Source organism: Agelaius phoeniceus, chromosome 12 (genome assembly GCF_051311805.1).
Source record: "Agelaius phoeniceus isolate bAgePho1 chromosome 12, bAgePho1.hap1, whole genome shotgun sequence".
NCBI lineage: Eukaryota > Metazoa > Chordata > Aves > Passeriformes > Icteridae > Agelaius > Agelaius phoeniceus.
The window spans coordinates 17,610,457-17,630,217 of record NC_135276.1 but is presented as its reverse complement, the minus strand read 5'-3'; positions in this window follow the sequence as shown (position 1 = coordinate 17,630,217).

The following is a 19,761-nucleotide window of genomic DNA, read 5'->3' as shown; positions in this document are numbered from 1 at the left end:
TCAGATCTTGTTTCAATATCCTCATTTGCACAACCACGTTAGGACCAATTAAAGAAAGTACATTTTATGTAACACATGCACATGCCATTGAACTGTGGGACTCCTCACAATGAGTATTACCAAGGTCCAGAATGTAGAAGGAATTTACAAGGCTGTTTTAGATCGTGCTTGCAACATATTCAGAGAAAGTATAAACCTTTATACTTGAAATACTTGAAAGTGTAAGCTCACCTCTGACTGAGGGAGGTTGAGAGAGGGTTTGCTCTGTGGTGAGGTGATTTTTCCAGAGTGTGTGCCCTGACTTGGTTTCTAGTGGCATCTCCCCGTGCAATAGCTCTCAGATAGGTCACCATGCCAGCAGAGGTGCCTGCAGCTGTGGGCAGTGTCACCAGCCCACCCCAGAGAAAGCTCTTTCATCTGATCCATTCTCATCACGAGTCACACACAGATTATCTGTTGGAGAGGCAAGCTGCTACTGGAAGGGCTTGGGAGCCTTTGCCATCAAACCTTTTGTAGTGGCTGCTGTCAAAGACAATACGTGACCGGCTGGACCACAATTACAGCGAGCATGTCCATCACGTGTGTTGTTACAGTGCTGTTCTGTTGAAATAGGCTTGCATTTGACAGGAGAATTGCTGTCTAAACACTTTCAGAAAGAAAGGTTTTTTAACCTATCAATTACTAGAAAATTTGAGGGAGACTTTTGTTGCATGTCAGCATCAAAATTATTTATAAAAAGCAAGGAAGTCTCCTAAGTACTCCCAAGTACCAGTTGATAAAACAATGCAGAATTATGCAACTTGGCAAAGGTTAGAAGAAAGCTACTCATTTAATGACATAAATAATACAACCAACAGGAAGACAAAAATCTCTTTTATAGAGGTTCAAATTATCAGTATCTCATAGTCCTGGTAACCACCTACCTCCTGAACTTAAACAAAGTGACTGGTCATTGTGCAGTAAACATCACAGGCAGTTCCCACAGAGCTTTGTACACCATATACTGCAAGGGGTGAATGACACAGGCATTTACCCTGAAACAAACCCAGATCTACTCATACCTATAAATATGGATGCAATAAAAATCATAATAAAAAATGCTTGCAAACCAAAGTAGAAAAGGACAGCTTTGTTTAGATGCAAGTTTTCAGTGCAGGAACTGTCTGTTTCCAGGAGTTCATGGGGTGCCTGGTACAAGGGAGACCTGTTCTTGTTTGACCCCAGGCACTGTTCTGGTACGAATGATAATCGTGTCGATAGTGGGACTGTTCTCATACACTCACCTGCACCACCACCTCACTCAGAAATAAAACCAGTGGGACTGTTCCAGTGAAAGTCTGTGCAAATGAGCCACCTGCTCAAACCACTGCTTTGAATCTACCACAGTTGTCCTCTCTGAGAGCTGCTCGACAACGGGGGACATTATGTAAGAGTCTGGTGTCCTTAAGTGAATCTCCTGGCAAATTAGAGCAGTTGTTTTCCACAACTTGTGTTCCACACAAAGCAGCAAAAAATAAAGGCTGGTCTGTAATGATCGACCCATGAGTTACCTGAAAGGATCCAAGCCTAGAAATCCACCATTCCAAAGTGCTGAAATCCACTGAGACACTGCAAAAGCCACTCCTAGAAACACCTGTCAAGGACAGAGATCCAAATGGTGTGCATTTGCAGCTCCCCCTGAATCCCCACTCTCAGGCTGCAGGTGTTCTTCTCTCTGAAGTAAACTCAGCACAGCACGATAAGATCAAGGCATGAAATCTCACATTGCCTGCCAGAACAGGGCAACCCAAAACCCTGTCTAGACAGGTGAAATTGAAACAGGCTGCTGGCTGCCCAGCTCACCAAAATGCACATTAGCCATCCAACATGCAATAAATAGCCAGTGTGTGACCCAGGGCTGAGCACATTAAAATTAACACCCTTCCTCATATCTCCTATCAATTATAGCAAACAGAAGTTGGATCAGTTGCAATCCCAGCTTTTTTGTTCTTCCAGACTTCCTCTTCTGGCTCCATGCAGCACAAGAGACATCTCAGGTATACATGCTTGGCAGTATTTCAAGGTGGTGTTTGGGGAATTGCTGCGTGTTTTCTTTTTTTCCCCCCAAATGTGCAAATCAAACCAGAAATTTCTTGTGAATATGAGACAATCATTCATTTAAATAATAAACACTGAGCAAATAATTCACAATAAAAAGCATATCAGTGAAAATATTCTTCTAGCTACTCATAAGGTGCTTCTGGGCATGATACCAGTTTTGAATAATTCAAGAATTTGTGAGGTTTTCTATGAAATACTTCATTTCTGTGCTACAAGGGAAACACAACCTCTGAAAGTGAAAATTGAATAGTTTATTCATTATTGTTGATACTACTACCAAGTAGAAGCTACTTTAAGTCAGGTCCTCTAGGTACAGATCAAATTTGAATAGGGAAGGAGATAGAGAGGGATTTGTTCTACTCTGCAGAAATATCAGGGCAATTGGACCAAAACTAAAAAGTGGGGCTGGCAAGGAAGTAAGCAGAGGTAAAGATGTTTTCTCCAGAAGAGAGGACATTGACAGAAGGGCAATTCAGACCCACCTGCCAGTTCTGTACCCTACTCCTGGACTCTGCCCTTTCATTTGCACTTCTTTGTATCTTGCCCTCTTTTTATTATTCACTGCCATTTCATAATAGGCTTTGTAAACAGAAGCATCGTTTCCTGAAAGACACTGCAGCCTGGAAACCTGGGATATACCACCATGGATACACCCACTGGAGCTAAACCTACCAGGTTAGAGCAGACAAGGCTTCTGGGTCAGCAAAAGACTCTTTTTCCCCTTTTCCAAAACCAATTCAGTTGTGACATACATTATTCAGAATATTCTTCTGCTCAGTTGTATGTCTGTAAAACCAGGAAAGAGCATTAACACAATCATTTGCAAATACCTGGGATTCTAGTCTTAAGAAAAAACTGCTACTTTTTATGCATTTCCAGCATTTGGTTTCTTGGAGATCTACACTCAGTTCCATCAGGTGTTCTGCAGAGGTCATTTCTGGGTGCTAACACAGAAGCAGTTTCCTGACATACCTTCTTAAGCTTAGTAACACCCACCTACAACCATGTCTTAGAAACAAAAGAAATGTGATATTCTGAAGGAAAAGGAAGCAGCAATTTGTGTCAAGTGCTCAGTGCCACTAGCACAGGTTTCAGAGCAGTGAGAGGCTTGGAACACTCATGAAAAAACACATGAGATGCCAAAACCTATCCAGGAAAAAGATATTGACTAAAGTCACCTTGTCTGAGTGTAAACCCATACAGTGGATACCTGGCATGCTATGGGGGAACTGACAGAGCAGCTGTGGCAAGGCCAGACACAGACAATTAGATACCTCAACAGGGGATGTGCTGACCACTGTCCCCACAGGGGATTTGCAGATTTGTTCTACATTCTAAAGGAGAAAACAAGAAAAAGAAATAATAATCACTTACTACACTATTAATTACTCCTGGTTCCTTTGACATTGTTGCAACGTTAACACCTGACTTGGCAAACTCTTTTCTCAAAGAGGGAAGAAAAGATAAATCTCCTTTTACTGTCTCTCACTGAAATTTTCTGTCAGAGGCTGTAAGGGCCTACCACAGTCATGCTTTCTGTAACAAAAAAAAAACCCACTTCTCTTGTGTGCTTAGCATATCCCTGGGAGTTGACTGTTCAAAAATATGAGATTATGGTTTTTCCAAGCAGAGCAACAAGGAGCAGGAATTCCCAAATTGTATTCAATATCCGTTTAGACTCTTACACAGCAGCTGCTCCTCTCATGTTTGGATCTTTGATGCATATTAGAGATAATGGAGCTTTCTTCCCTTATTCACAGAGGTGCTGCCTGGATTATGGAGTTCATTAGTCAAGGCTTGCAAATTGCCACTGTTGACTCAGAGCAAATTCCTGCTATGGACTCACTAGTCAGCTCATTTTCGTAACAATGCTGTGTTGTTAAAAAATACTTTTAAGCCACTCTTTAGAGAAACTGGGGAATACAACACATTCAAGCAAACACCTAAAACATCAAAGAGATGCAGTCTCAGTAATGCTAGAAGTCCTGCATTTGAAGTGTGTTTAAATTAATCAGTGTGATGGTGTTAGGAGGATTCAGTAAGTCATAAAACTTTGGGCAACTGAATTGCTTCCCAAAAGGGGTGACTGACATTTAAACCTAAATAGATAAAGATTAAAGGGACCCACCCTGCAAGAAGTAGCTGCCCCTGAGGAAAGGAAGGCCTTGATTAGGGCACCATTGATCACAGGTGCATAAAATAAAGGTTACATTTGCAAGGAGCTCTTTCTTTTTCCCAAATTTCTCCTTACCCACTCCTGAGACTAACAGTAATTCTGAAAGACACCTCACAGAGGAGTAGTAAGTGGGAAATCAGACTCTGCTGTGAGCTTGCAATTCTCTGACATCTCTGGCATTCACATTTCTACTCTTCTCCAAATTACTCAGTCTCTGGGTTCTTGCTTTCCCAGTGGATGCACATTACAGCACAGGGCTGACTGTGAGCAGTGCAGACCCTGGGGACAAATATATCTTTGATTCCTCACTGACATAAAGCACACTCTTGAGTGCATGATGCAGAATTATTTTTTTTCTGCCTGTCATCATCAGATGCTCTAAAGTAGGGGGATGTAGGATGAAGCTGGTGGTACCAATTGCTAGAAGGAGCCTGCCATCTGCTGATCTGAGCAGCACTCCAGTCTGACTTTTCCCAGATCTGATTTAGTGGGATGAAGCACTATACAAAGTAGGTTAAATGTATCTGAAATGAAGCAGAATTAACAGTTTCTGTGGTAAAGGGATTAATTTAAGTGGAAAGAGGAAGTCTCAACTCTTACAATATCAGATCTAAATCTGAATTGGACAAATAGAAATAAAGAGGCAAATAAAACCAATTAGTCACTAGGAAAGAGATAAAGCAGAAGATACAGAGAGGAAAGAGCCTGAAATTTCTTTTCTTGCTTTGCTTCTCCCAAACAGACAGTACAGCTAAGGTATCCTTCACCTTCACCCTTCCAACTTACAGCAGTTCTAAACTTCCTTATGGCCTTCTTCCAGGGCCACCCACATGCCAGGCATGAAAAAAATCCCTGGAAAAGGTGAGCTCTCATCAGGCTACCATCTCCATTTACTTTCATGCTTACTGCCATCAGGATGTGTGTAAAAAATTATCATTTGGCAGGGTGCAGTGAAAAGTCACCATTTCCATTACACTGCATTACTGTTCCCACCTCCAGCTAACATTTCCTATTTCATCAATAGATTACACCCTACTAGTCATTCCAAGCTGCAAGTGCTAATCAGTTTGAAATGCTCTATTAGCTCTTGACACATATAAAACATCACTGTAAGACAACCAAGCATAAAAAGTCAAAGGGAAGTATGGGGTATGATGCAGAGCTCTGAGCTTGTCACAATAAGGTGAAGTTTCCCCAAACAGAGGAAGAACAGCTAAGAAAGAAAAAAGTAGTCCCCAGATTAGGGAAGTGTATCTTCTCTCACTGAAGCAATAAATGGGGAAGTGAAATTAGGAGTGGATGAACTGCTGAAAGGCTTGGATTATTTTTTTAAAGACCAAGGGGAGGAAAAAAAGCAGAATAGGGAAAAAGCATCAAGTTATAGCAGGATTAGTATCACAGGTTCTCCAGTGAAGAGGTGCCTGTAGAAAGAGAAGATAAAACATCCTTAATTGATGCTTTTATAATGAAATTCCTGTGTTACAATCCCTTCAAAACAATGTTACACAAAAGGCAGCTGAAACTCTCCTTCCTTTCCTTACCTTAATATGAGCTGGGCTATAAAGTAACCTCCCATCTGATGATAATGCACATCATCCAGTGCTGGAAGCTTTGTTGTTCTAAGAACATTGTAAATACATCTAACACAGCCCCTGGACTAAGAAGTCTAAGCAAACAGATACAAAGGACAGGGAGGTGCATCAATTTCATGTGGTTATCTTTCATGGTTATAGATTCACAGACACAGCTAAAGGAACACTTTGGTCATTACATACCTTGTCATTTTTACCTGCCCATCAGCAGAGCATAGATTATTTCTTGAAAGTATAATATCCTTGAAGGCCTTAGAATCCAAAAGGCAACAGAAAATAGAAAAATAAAGTCATTTGCTTAGGATAGTCCTCAGATGAAATGCAACAGAGCAAGAGGTTGAAAAATCCAGAGAATTCTCTGAAAAGAACAGGTGGTCAGTAATAGACAGACTGTACCATATACATAGTATATGCATAAGCAAAGAAAAAATCATTAAAAAAGAAACAGTTTATGCCTGTAACTTTAATCGTGCCCAAGGCTGCAGCTGACCATTAAAATCAGAGTTTCTGAACTACTGCAACATTGCGTAACAGAGGTGTTTTCTGTGATATATAAATTTCTTCCAGTATATAAGGCTATTTTTTCAGAACATGAAAAAGATAAGCTGAAAAGAGTACATTTGGATTAAGCTGTTCACTAATGCTATAGAAAGCTTTAAGATAAAAATGCAGAATGAGACATTGCAGGGAAACACCAGATATCCAGCACCAGCTCTTGAGCCTCTACTAAGACCTTGAGAGCATTAGGGATGGTACAGCTGTTGCTGCAAAACATCTTGTGGATTGGTTAACTCCATCAGCAAATTGCACCAAGGCAGATATCAATTTACATCTGTTTACCACAGCCACACAGGTGATGGGAGCAAAGGGAGTGGATGCAACGTGGGCAGCGTGGAGCAGGGTTGGGTTATCATTATCAACAGCAGGAGAATAAAGGCATTCTGTGTGTTCCAGGCCTTGTTTGTGAGTGCAGGCAGCTGGGGTTTGGCCTCTTGTTTGTCCTGCAGTCAAGAGCAAAGATCATGACAGTCCTAAACACTATCTGAATTAAACAGAGAAAAGAGAACCACAGAAAATGTTGGGTGAGGTTAGCAGGACTGGGGCAGTGGGTAGGAAGGTGTAAGCAGGGATGATGGGGCTGAGTTGTCATGTTTAGAGGCCTCATAGTAAATAACTTACACCTCACTGCAACCATAATGAAGATACAGGTGAGTCCCTTGGTTCAAGGTCATCTCAGGAAATAACAGTTAGCTTAGCAGTAGTTTTTCATGAGAAGTCCTGCATGTGGACCTGAAAAGACAGATATTTGTCCACTTTAATTCATGCAGCTGCTTCAGTTAACTTACATCTATGGCTAAAATGCCTCCTTAATTGGGTGTGGGACCTAATGCATCCTGGAGGATGATGGGCATTCAAGGAAAAGTGCATTTAATACATTAGGAGCTGTGAAGCTGGGTTCTGGGAATAATTCTTCCCGTGACTGTACACAGGGATTCAGTTTGTTCTCATATCTTTGAGCAAGAGAAAAGGAAGTCATGGCTGTCCAGAACAATTAAAAGTGGGAGTTAAGGGATGCAAGTTCCAGGAACCATTCCTTGCCTGGAAACAGGGGATGATTTTGGGATTGACTGCTATGCTGCTTTCACAGTGATTTTTGATTATGAATGTGTATGGGTTCACACTTGCTATGCAGCAGTAGTTGACCTTTCCTAGGACAAGCCAATTAGTCTGCAAGAGTGAATAAAGAGATATTATCACCTTTAAAATCTGCTGCTGCTGCCACTGCTTTTCCAAAATACTCTCCTGTGGGCATTAAAGTGATGTTTTCATTTATCCACCAATAAAAACGCAGCCTTAACCCATCTGCCTGTCCCTCTGTGTATATATCTGGGTAATTTAATAAATGCTTCTGGGTGTTGATTTACGTCATTGTATCTGTATATAAGCCTGCCTCTGTGAGCACGCTGCTGGTTGTCTCTGAGCATTCATTGTCTGCCTTGTGTGTGTATGTCTGTGTGTCTGAATGTGGTTTTGTTTAAAATTTTTCCCTAGAAAAAACAAGAAGTCAGATGTTTCATGAGGTTGTTCGTTAAAATCAAGGGAAGGAAGGAGGAGACAGTAAGGCATAATTTAGAGAGAAACAGGGGCAGATTTGGCTACAGTTAATCATCTGCCTCAGTCTTCTCTGCAGGAGATGGGGGAGTTCATTCCAGACATTAAAATGTCTCAGGGGAGGATCATATAGATCATGCTGGAAGAGAAATGGAAAGACTAAATTATCCAAAGGCTCAGAAAGCAATGGAGCCAGACGTCATCTGATCCCAAAGCAAGGATAAAAGCAGGGAGAGAGAACCTTCACAAGATATGCCCAGGATTCCCTGAGAAACTGTGGGTAGAGACAGGGAAAATTATTTCTAACTGCTATTAGTGAGGCAGATTTCTAAGATACCAGATTAAGGTATCTGGTGTCCTGGTACCCTGGTTCCAGCTGTAATTCCAGTTCACAGGGAAAGGTATTATTCTGAGTCAGAATGCAGAACAAAAGAACATTCAAATGGAAGTAAATGCAAAGTTTCCCAACATGCCAGCATCCCCTGAAAAATAAGTCTGAATAATGGCCCAGGAACACTTTCATAACATGAGTCTCCTCAAAGCAGCAGCACAAGGGGTCGGATGGATTTTCCAGCTCCGGTGCCCAGATCACTTTGCACACACAGCTTGTTTTCCTGCACTTAATCATGGGCCTGACTCACCAGCCCTTCTCTGCACTATTCACTATTCTCCCAGTTCAGCTGCAGTGTAAACAACTGAACCAGCAGCACCTCACATGGGAAAACACAGGGAAGCAGCAGTGGCCCTGTCCATGCACTACAGATTCCATCATGATATGCCAGAATCAGAAGTTTTCAGCATTGTAGCCAGGTATTCAAGAGGACAGCAATGTGCCCATGCCACCTTGGAGTGGCCTTTGTCAGGCAGACACTATGAACACACAACATTTTTGTGCATGACAATACTGGGTTTGCTACCTATGTTCTCCATGGCATCTGGCTGTGATCCAGTACAGTTCCTGAGGAATACCTGGGAAGTTTTCTATATATCTTTTGTTTGCAGAGGGACTCCCACACAGCACAACTCTTCCCTATAGTGCTGTTAAACATGAGTAACATCAGGTCTGATTGTTGCATACATTTCCTAGAAGAGGTAAAAAAAAGAGGAAATTAGAACTTACATTCCCATGTATGATCCTTCAAATGAAAACTACCAAATGAAAATATTATCTGCAACAAAATAATATCTTTCTTACAGAGAAAAGCATGACTCAGACCTTGAGACTCTTGGACACTTGCAAAATAAATTCCTACTAAATTCATAATAGGAGTTCCTACTAAATTCATAAGTTCCTACTAAATTAATAAGCCTTTGACAATCTTGTTCACACTTGTTCTTTCCAGGAAGTTTTCCCCATATTTCCAGACATCTTTCCTCTTTATCTCCCATAGAGTAATTTCTTTCCACAGCACACTACAGCAGCCCCTACATTTTTCTCCAGCCCCTAAGTTTTTCTCCATCCTGTCTGGGGTGCAGGTGGTGACCCTTCTGCAGGGTCCAGCTGTGCCCACAGCCCCAGCCCACCAAGCCCAGGCCATTCCAGCACTTTGCTCCGTGCATTACAGGGGATGTGTCAGCCAGGGCTATTGTTTGGAACAGGAAGCAAGTTTGGCCGCCTCTGTAATTTAGATTGTAGGCAATAAGCAGGGGTGTGGTGTGCAAAGCAAACAAGGCAGGATTAAGAGCTCTTTTCACTTCTGGACAAGGAATTGGTGGCCCACAGGATCCTGTCCCGTATTGGCTACGGCTTCTCCTCGTGACCACAGCCAGGAGTGAAAAACCAGAGTGTCCTCCAGGCTTTCAACTGGAGAGCAAAGATAAAAGTCCAGGCCCCAGGTTCTGACAGAACTTTATGAGCTAAACATCTTGAAATGAGATTATGAGAGAAAATTAAGAACAGTCTTCTCCTTTCAATAGGTCTTTAAAAACAATAACCAGGCCTTACTGTAAATTCATTTATTTTCCCTCGGTGTGCCAATTCCCAAGCTGATATCTCCTCTGTGTACCAGGGATATATATAGATCCAAATGTGGCAAGAAGACAGAAAGATTTTACAGGACAGCAATGTGGGGAGTTCTTTTTTCCAGGAAAAATTCACATCAGAGAGTGATTTACGCATCTTGTTAAAGAAATACTATGAGGTAAATAAAATCCAAATTATATTTAGCTCATAGGAGGTGACAAATACTAGTCAGGTTGACTATTGCCTTGCTGGAAGTCAGTCAAAAACCACTGTCAAATAAAGCACAAAAATAGAGAAAATAGAAGAGTCTGTATTCTTGCATTTGCTAAAGTGAGCAACATTTTTCTGTTTATTGCCAGCATGTTTTTTAAACTAGTTTTAAATACAAGGAAAGGTACTTGAAAGTCAAATCCTGGCCCGCATTCTGCTGAAATCACTTAAAGGGCCTGGTTTGGATCTCCAGAACCACCTGAAAACCCCTCCCTCAATGCAATGGATCATCCATGGCAAACTCTAAACCTTTGTCCATTGTCCTGCCAGGTCACTGCTGCTGTGGCACCACACACATCCTTCTGTGCCTCCTCAGTGTCCACATCATTCCCACTGCAGCAGCTGTGGATAGGCCAGGTTGCATGAGGCAGGGGCAAACAGAGGAAACTCAGGGCTTTCCTTGCAAAAACCCAAGCCTGTGACAAAACAGGCCCAGATGTCACTGTGACAGTGTGTATTTGTTCAGAGCAAACTCAAAGCAAGCAAGAGGCAGCCATAAGCATTCAGATCTCTGGATCCAGCCATTCATTTAATCCATAAGGCCTCTCAGGCAGAACTGAGCTGTGTGGGGATGTCCTAGATCCACTGGGTGATCAAACATGCTCTAATTTGCTCCCAAGGCAGAAGTGCCTCCTCTCACTGAGCACTCCCCACCCTCTCCCAGCTCCCTTCTGGGTCAGCCCTCCCCACAGGCGAGTGGGTGCAGGAGGATCATCATTCTTTCCTGGCACAGCAGCTAATCCACCCAGCCTGACTGCAGAGAGATAGCTGAGTACTATGTGGGGGAAGATTTTTTAACCTGTTCTTGCCTTGTTCCGTGTTAGGAAGCCACAAACTCTCTCACATAGAGGCAGCTGATAAAGTTGCCTCCTCTGTCTAGAAAGGACACTTAACCAGAGCAACTGGAATGTAACTTCAAGAGTTAATAAAATTTTCAAGCAGATTTATGTGCACTCTATGAAATGAACATATAATTATCAAAAGATTCCCCCACCTCTTCTTGGTTGTTGGGGTTATTAAGTGAAAGCAAAGGTTTAAACTGCTCCCTGAGACAAAAGGGCCTGCAGAAAGCTGCTGCCTGTCCTTAGACTTTGCTATGCTAACAGTCCCTGTCTGCAGTCAGAGTTCCTTCCTTAAGCACTTGAGCACGGTGAAGCCTTGAGGGGACCCCGCCTTTGCCGAGAGAGAGATTTTGGGTGAGATTTTGGAAGAATGGTTTGCATACAAGTAGCAATGTGATCACCACTGGAATGCTGGTTTCCTGCTAGACACACACAGAGATTTTGTGACCCTGTGTTCTTTTACAAAAGACAAGTGACCTGCAAAACCCCAGCGCTTCATATCTCACAGTGGTGTGGCAATACAACCTACATAACAATAATGACTCACTGGGAAACAGAAGGATCAAGCTCCAGGGATCTCCTCCTCAGTACAGACCTGCAAATACACTGGAATAATTTGCATTGCACAGCTTGCCTTGCAGAACCCACAGATAAAAATCGGGCTTGGCATGGCTAGGGTATCTGAGCAATATTTAGCAGCAGAACAATGAGCCAGCTGGGAAAGCATGTACTTACCCAAATTCAAGTGGGCAAGTAATTTTGGCCAACGTGGTTACTTAGGGATTGCCTGCACAGGGAAGTTGAGACAAAGCAAACTAAAGTTTGAATGCATGGCATGTAAACCCATTCCAGAAAATGGTGGTGCAAACAGTCCAGGTTTACTCAGGGTAGTGCATGAGAAATGCCTGTGATTTTTTTGGTGGCACCAGAGCAGAGGTCCCCAAATACCTGGGGAGCCGACACAGCTGCTTCTTTCTTCTGCCTGAGGCCTGACACCCTTGCTATGCACAGTGAGTGGAGAATTGCCTGTTCCCTCACTCATTGCAGAAGTTACTGCCCCTGTAAGAGGAACTGGAAAAGCCAACCTTCCTCAGCTCTTCAAACCCTCCAGCCCCTCTTTGCTGGTGTAATTACGTGCACTGATGTGAAAGCTACACCACTGCTGGGATGAGAAAGCAAGACACAAGTAAGCCTGCACAGATTTCTCTGTGTAAGCCACTAGGTGCAAATGAAGCATGGATTCAGGTGCTCTTATTTAGGGCTCAGGCTATGAATCACAACCAACCACTCTTCATTCCCAAAAGTCATATGTCTGAGTGATACCCCAGTCTCCTCCTCCAGCATGGCAACACAAACACGAGGAAAACAAAGAGAGAGGCAGTCCTAGGGCTGCTTACTGTTTGTAGGTACAAGTCCCTTTTAAGAAGGAAAAAAAAGAAAGAAAGGAAGGAAGAAAAGACAAGAATAGCACCCAGGAGGAGCCACAGAAAGGAGCAGACCCCACCAGATGTACCCAGAGCTAAAGGCCCTGATCAGACTTCCCTGTCCCTGACCCATCAGACACAGGACCTGACTTGCTAATACTGAAAGAGCAGCAGAGGAGGTGGGATCTGGCACTGTGTGCAAGCAGTGGGGAGCTCAGTCCATAGTGCATGGCCCAGCCCATGTGTGTTTTCAACACCCTGGCACCTCTGGGAAACTGTGGCCCTGGCTGTGTCAGCTCTGGGTGCAGGCTGGGCTTGGCCAGCATCACCTGCAGCACCAGAGGGAAGGGGCACATGGGATTCTCTGGCACTGCTCACCCACACACCCCAGCATCCCATTTTGGGAGCCAGGCCACTTCTGGCTGTAACAGCAGCCACATACAGAGGTTTTTTTGCACTGAGTGGCTGCTGTGGGTTTGTCTCCCTGTGGGTGCAGGCAGCTCCTTTCTGGACACTCATGATGATGCTGATGTGGCAGAACAACTGCACTGCCACATGGGAGGGCTGGATGCTGCAGCAGGGGGACTTGGGGAATGTAAGCTGGAACCCAGGAAGTTTCATGAGTCACCATTGTTCCTACATTCCCTGCCCCTTGGGGAGCCTCCAGGTTTGGTGCACACCTCAGGGGACCCCTGCTAGGACTGTAGGCACTGGTGAGCCCCAGGACAGCCATGAACAAAATGGCATTCAAGCATGACCTATCTCATGGTTACCACTCATGGTGAGAGTAAGTTTACATACAATTTGCATAAAACTTTGGGTGGGGAGCCTCAGAGAAGGATATAGTGCCACTTGTCACCAAGCAGCTTTCATGAAGGCAAATTGAAATGAGAATCTACTGAAGAGGCTTTCCTAGAAAGGGAATTCATTCCCTTTGCCATCAGAAGTGCAGGGGCATTCACAGGAGAATGCCTGTGAAAAAACTATTTCCTGGAGAATAAAGTTTCTGAAGAGGATTAAGATGACCAGAAAAGCAAAGAAAGTGAGCAGGAAGGCCTAAAGGTGTAGGAGTAGTTTCATCTTGTTCATGCTTCCTCCTTCCAGCAGCACTGCTGTGCACTGAAGCATTAAAGGTGAGATGTCTTTGCATCACAGTGGGCCCTGTGGCAAAGGAGACACCCGTCTGTCCCTGCAGCTATGGGGGAGTTTCAGAGCAGGAGTGGTGCAAAAAATCACACTTATCTCACAGGCAGCTGACAGCAGAAGCTCCAAGCAAAGTCCTTCTAACCATGATGGTGTCAGCCACCTCCCTGAGCAGCCTTTTCTCCCCCCCCTGCTCTACACACCATCAAGAGTTCTGCTGCCCAAAAACCTCTGGAGCTACTGCAGGAGCTCTCACAGCCTCAATCAGGAGGGGTGAGAGCCCTGATCATCAAGGGTCAGCACTGAGGGCCAGTCAGTTCTGTGCTCCCCTGGCAGGAGCAGCTCCTCCAAGGCATGACCTGACTTTGAAGCCAAGAGCTCAGAGGCTCATCCTGAACAACTTCTGGCATATTCAAAGATGTGCCTCTCTCTCACCTGCCAGTCACACAGATGTGAAAAGGCCAAGGACCAGAACTGGAGCCACCAGGGACCAATTCTCCATCCTCTTGCTGGACCATTTGTCCACTCACTGACACACAGCAGGTATGTTACCCCAGCTGGCCAAAGCAAGGACAATTAACTGAGGGAAACAGTTAAAATTTTAGGTGCTTTTCTGTTACCAAAACAACAGTTTTTCAGTATGAAGAAAATTTAAACTGCCATAATTTCAAGTTACTAGGACCTCTTTTTTTTTTAAAGGAAGAAACAAATGGTTAAGGTTTGAGGCCTCCAATATAAACAGAAACAGATCACATTTACAAGCTTAGGATTTAGTATTTTTAGGTAATATTGTAAATTTGATAACATTCATGATTTAATAGGACTGCAGTGCAGAAACACTAAATCTGCTTTGAGCTTTGGACAAATCACTTAATCACTCTGATTCATGGCATCCAGGACTAATGAGAAGAGTCTCTTACACTAAACTTATCACACATGCAAGCTTTGTTTTGCCTATCAGGACTGTGCCAGGAAAGTGCAAATACCCAAAGATTATAGGCAATGGTAACGGATGTAGCAATAAGGATGATCTTGATAATTATGTACCTTCAAAAGAGAAGAGAAACTTGTTCTGACTTGCAAATGGAATAAACCTGTCATAGCTCTGATAGGAGTCACCCAGGCTGGCAAGAACTAGGGATTTTTTTTTTCAGGTCTCTTTAATAAGCTGGTACCATGGGGGAGTGGTGGAAGATTCTGTGAGAAGCTCTGCTGAGAACACACTCCCTTGGTCCTCTGAATTTTCAGATTTCCCAATCTGTTCTGCTTTCAACCACACACCATTCTAGGTCCAAGCAACACTTCCCTGTCTAGCAGTCTGCTTCATTCACAGGTGCCTCACAATGTCAGAGCAAAGACTTTGCAAATAAAAGCCTAAGGAGAGCTCTAAATATTTGTTGGACTGGGGCCTTACTTTGAGATCTTAGTGCTGCTCATAATCCAGGGTCTGCTCCAAGAGTGACACTGACATGGCAAGTTGGAAACATGGTGTTGATGCAGCCCAAGGAATTTTGTGGAATATTCCTTCCTTCTCAACTTCTCTGAAACCAACAAAGGGATAGAGATGCCTGTGGCTGTTATGATGGTTGTTTCCTCTAGTAAACAACATCATTCTAATGTTCTCCAACTCAGTAACTGTCTTTTCCCAATGGTTAAATGCAGTCATAGAGAAAGAGAGGACATCTCTCCATTTAACCACAAATTCAAAGCACATCCAGAGAACTGAATGTACCAGGGAAATCCTGTAGGAAGATGTTCTCTCACCACACCACCAATGAGACTGAAAAAGTGGAAAAGAGGAGACTTCTCGTTCAAATTCACTTCTACAGATATGAAAAAATTTGCAATAATATCATACCTTTCTTTTCAAACTCAAGGATAAAGTAGGCAACAGCTATGCTACCCCTAAGTTATTCCCAGCATCTATTTAGGCAAGAAAAAGTTAATCTTTAGGACCTTTATAACAATGTGTTTGCACAAAGAAAAGCAAATCTAAGGAGCATCTGTCACCTCATACCACAGTCTTGAGGGTGGTGCCATTTTAATTACATCAGCTCCAAGGAACAGACTGGGTTAAGGAAAAGAAAAAAGGAGCCCAGAAAGCTGGAGCAGCTGATGGCAGGTAAATTGTTAGATTTTGGGTTATGCTAACCACCAGACTAATATCTCAATGACACAAAATGCCATTCAGCATAAAGGAAAAAGTTGGAAAATATGTAAACATTGAACTGAGTTGTGGTGCACTTGATCCTGATGCTACATCTCCAAATGGAGACAAATGGAATACGTCTGCTTTTAAAGCCACCTTTCCAGCACAGGAGATTGCTACAAGGGCACAATGTTACACCTGTACCAAGGAGTGAGTCCAGCACACCTCTCTGAGCAGGGACTGCTTAACCTTCACCTGAGGGTTTCTCTGAATGTTCTTCCTCAGCCCTTTGCTCTCTCATTTCTTAACATGGGGGTTACACAACCATTCAGCTGCAAACCAGTTCTGTTTTCATTTTAGCTTTCACAACCTTCCTGTTGTCTTTAGACAAGTACAAGGTAGTGAGGGGGTTTCTTTGTTACCTTTCATTGAAATATTCATACTAAGATGGAAAATTCCAGGGAGCAGTTAAGAAGGAGAAGGCAGGATTACCATACATCAAAGGGAAGCAGCATTTGCTAACTCCTTCGTTTTACACGTATGTGATTCACAAACTGCTTCATTAAAATGGAAAAGCAATCGAGGAATCGAGGAATCAGTCAGAGGAATCACTCAGGTCCGGACAAAAAAATAAACTAATAGCAACAACCTAATTTCCATGAAAATGGGCTGGTCTCCAAAGCATCTGCCAAAACCAGACACTGTGGTGCTTGCAGCTTTCCTTTGTTTGCTCTTCAAAGCAGGTAGAGCCAGGAACATTCCCGTGCCTCATGCCAAGCTGTAAGATGTGGTACATGACTTTCAGATGAGGGAATTTCACATTTCTCTCTGAATATTTCACACTACTACAGCAAGTAGAAAAGCACAGACGCAGATGAAATGAGGAGGAGATTAATTGAAAGGCTAAAAATGGATTCTTCAGCATTACTCTGTAGTATGGGGAACTGAGAAGGCAATTAAAACCAACATGAAAGGAGATTTAATTGCAAATCAGCGAAACCTGCTGAAGCACAGATAGCAAGAGGCAAAGGAATCGCCCCACCTGAGGCCCAAGCCCTCCGCAGGGGAGAGCGCTGCCCTCAGCTCCAGGGCTGCTGATGGCGAGAGATGAGATCGGCCCTTCCCAGGCTGTGAGGGCGCCGTCCCCGGGGAGCGCCTCGCTCTGCCCAGGCTGCCGTGATTCACCCTTACACACACAGCCACAGCAAGGGAAGAAATGCGGCACAAAGCCACCCAGCCCCTCCGCGGGCAGCAGCAGCACAGCCCGGCCTTCCCTCCCCATCCTGCCGGGCCCTTCCTCCAGCGCTGAGGGAAAAGCCGAGGCAGGGTGCAAGGAGGGCCCGTGGGCCTTGCTGAGCCACTGCCCGGCCGCATCGCTCCGCGCCGTTGTTTCTGTGCCTGGGCTTTTAAATCTGAGCTCTAGGGACTCCTAACACCTTCCCCGAGGAAGGGCACGGGGGAGCCGGGAGAAGGGGGAGAGGGAGGCCCGACAGTGATGAGGACACAGCGGGAGGACAGGCGAGACTGGTTGGGAGGGGGTGGGGATGGAGCGAGGCAGGGTGGGAACACCCTCAGCCCGTCTCTTTGGTCAGGCAGCTTTTAGCATTTCAAAGCGTCTCTTTCCTTTGTGACTCCAACCGCTGACTAAAACAGGCAAGCAGGTATTTACAGGATCAGCCAAGGCCCTCCTGCCTAGGTGGCCTGAAAGGCATCGTTGCTGTGTCCTGCAAGCAAATCGCGGTGTCTGATCCAAGGCTTTCCTGGTGCCGGGGCAGGATTATGGAAAGGGAGAGAGTAGCGCCGGCTGTGGGAAATGGGAAATGTCAGGGCCCTGCTGCTGCTGGTGGCAAGGTGAACCCTGGACTCACTTCGGGAGGTGTCCCTGGGTGCTCCCCTGGGTGGCAGGGTCCAAAGAGGCACAGTGACAAACACGGGGACAGGCCTTCCTGGGTGGCAGAGTCCGGGCAGACACAGTGACAAACACGGGGACAGGCGTCCCTGGGTGCTCCCCTGGGTGGCAGAGTCCGAGGAACAGGCACAATGCCAAACAAGGGGACAGGCGTCCCTGGGTGCTCCCCTGGGTGGCAGAGTCCAGGCAGGCACAGTGACAAACAAGGGGACACCGTCCAGGCCCCTCCTGAGCAAAGCAGCCCAAGCCAAAAAGCAGCCCACGATCGCAGGCACCTGATGTGCTGCTTGTTCCAGAGGCACGGGGTGGGGTACAAGGAGGGGAATCTGCTTTCCTCTTCAACACAGAGAACATCAAAGCTGTCCTAAAAAATTAAAAGCTTCTAGACGGGCTCTTGGTGTATTTTAAAACGCAAAACGGACTCATTTCAAAGCACTCTTTCCAAAGGTCTTTCCTGAACGTACATCACATGCAATGGAAAAACACTGCATGCCTAGCATTTAATATTTTTCACCTGTGACCCAGGATTGATGTCTGTGTAACTCCCTGATTTAATCCAACGACATGTCTCAGCAAGAAAAAAAAACCTTTCAGAGTTTGAAAAGGAGTTGGAAAAAAATAAAGTCACGCTCAACACTTCCCCTTCCCTGGAGAGATAGGAGTGCTGCTTGCCCTTTCCTGACGATAAGCATATCCTGGTGGTTAAAAATACATTTTGCTCTTACCGTAAATTCTCCATTAGCCAACTCCTTCAGCCCAGCCCACAGTGTTGGGGTTCATGATTCCTTAGAGGCTACACGTGACAGAGCTTGGCATGTGCGCCCAAACGCACTCAGGAAAAAGCAAAAGTAACAGCTCTGATCCTGCTGCCATTGGCTTCACCTGGAGCAGAGAAAGCTGTGGAGTGGCAAAAGTATTCAGCTCAAATGATTTGTACCAAGACCCCATGGACTCCACAATAATTTTTTAACTTTACAGCTGCTTCCAGACAAAAAGTTATGGGTTGTATTGAATTCTGGACAGCAATTAATTCTTCTGTTAATTTTACTGTTTTACAGGGATCATTGTGCAAAGGGACAACTCAATAAAATGTAGCTTAGTGAACAGCAGGGTCTGGCTGTTTGATTTGAGATTCTGAAGGCCAGAAGCCTGTTCTTCACCTGGAAAACTCAGCCTGTTGAAAGATGGCTCCAAAACTTGGGCTATGCAAAGGACACAGATGCCACCTCTTACCAAGGAGGCACCAGCCCTGGGAGAGCCTGGCTCAGCAAAGCTGGGGCTGCTCACACACCCAGATGCCTCTACCTGCAGGGATCCTTTGCCAGCTGTGTGCCTCTCCTAGCACATTCCTGCCAGGAGAAAGCTGATGGGACACTCCTCTCTCAGGGTGAGGTAGAAGCTGGTGAACAACTGTGACTCCCTGTGAAACAGAAATCACCAGAGTCACAAGTCCTGTTGCGTAAACTTAATACTTTGCCTCTTTGGCAAGTATCTTGCAGTTAAGGAGGCACAGAGAGGCCTTGCTCCCAGGCATCAAGAGCTTCAGCTGAAAATCCTGTTTGAGGAACCAGTTCTGGACTTTTCCTGTGAGACTTAAGGAAAAAAATTTGAGGGGTTAAAAAGAGGCAGAAATGGGAATTTCAAAAGTTATATCACCTCTTTGCATAAGAGGTAAAGGAAACCAGGCAGCAGCCCTCTTCCTTTTCTGTTAGGATTCCAGGCTGTGGAATAAAGATAAATCCAAGTCCACCCTCCTGTCTTTGTTTCCAAGACTCAGTAAGACAGGGGAGATATGGCAGAGCCCATCTACACAGCCATAACCATAGGAACACCAGCAACAAGGGTAAATCAACACGAGATTCCCTATCATCAGTCTGTGTTTACACTGGAGGCCTCAGGCTCCCTGCAACAACCTGGCTGGCAGTCCTGGACCTTGGTATGGCTGTGGAACTAAGTAATGAAAGGGATTTATGGGACAAATATTAATTTTTCTGTCCTAGTTCCCGCCATCTCTTTTAGAAAATGTATTTATAGCACCTGGTTTCTGCACTCTGCTTTGAAGCCGTGCTACTGCCTTCCCC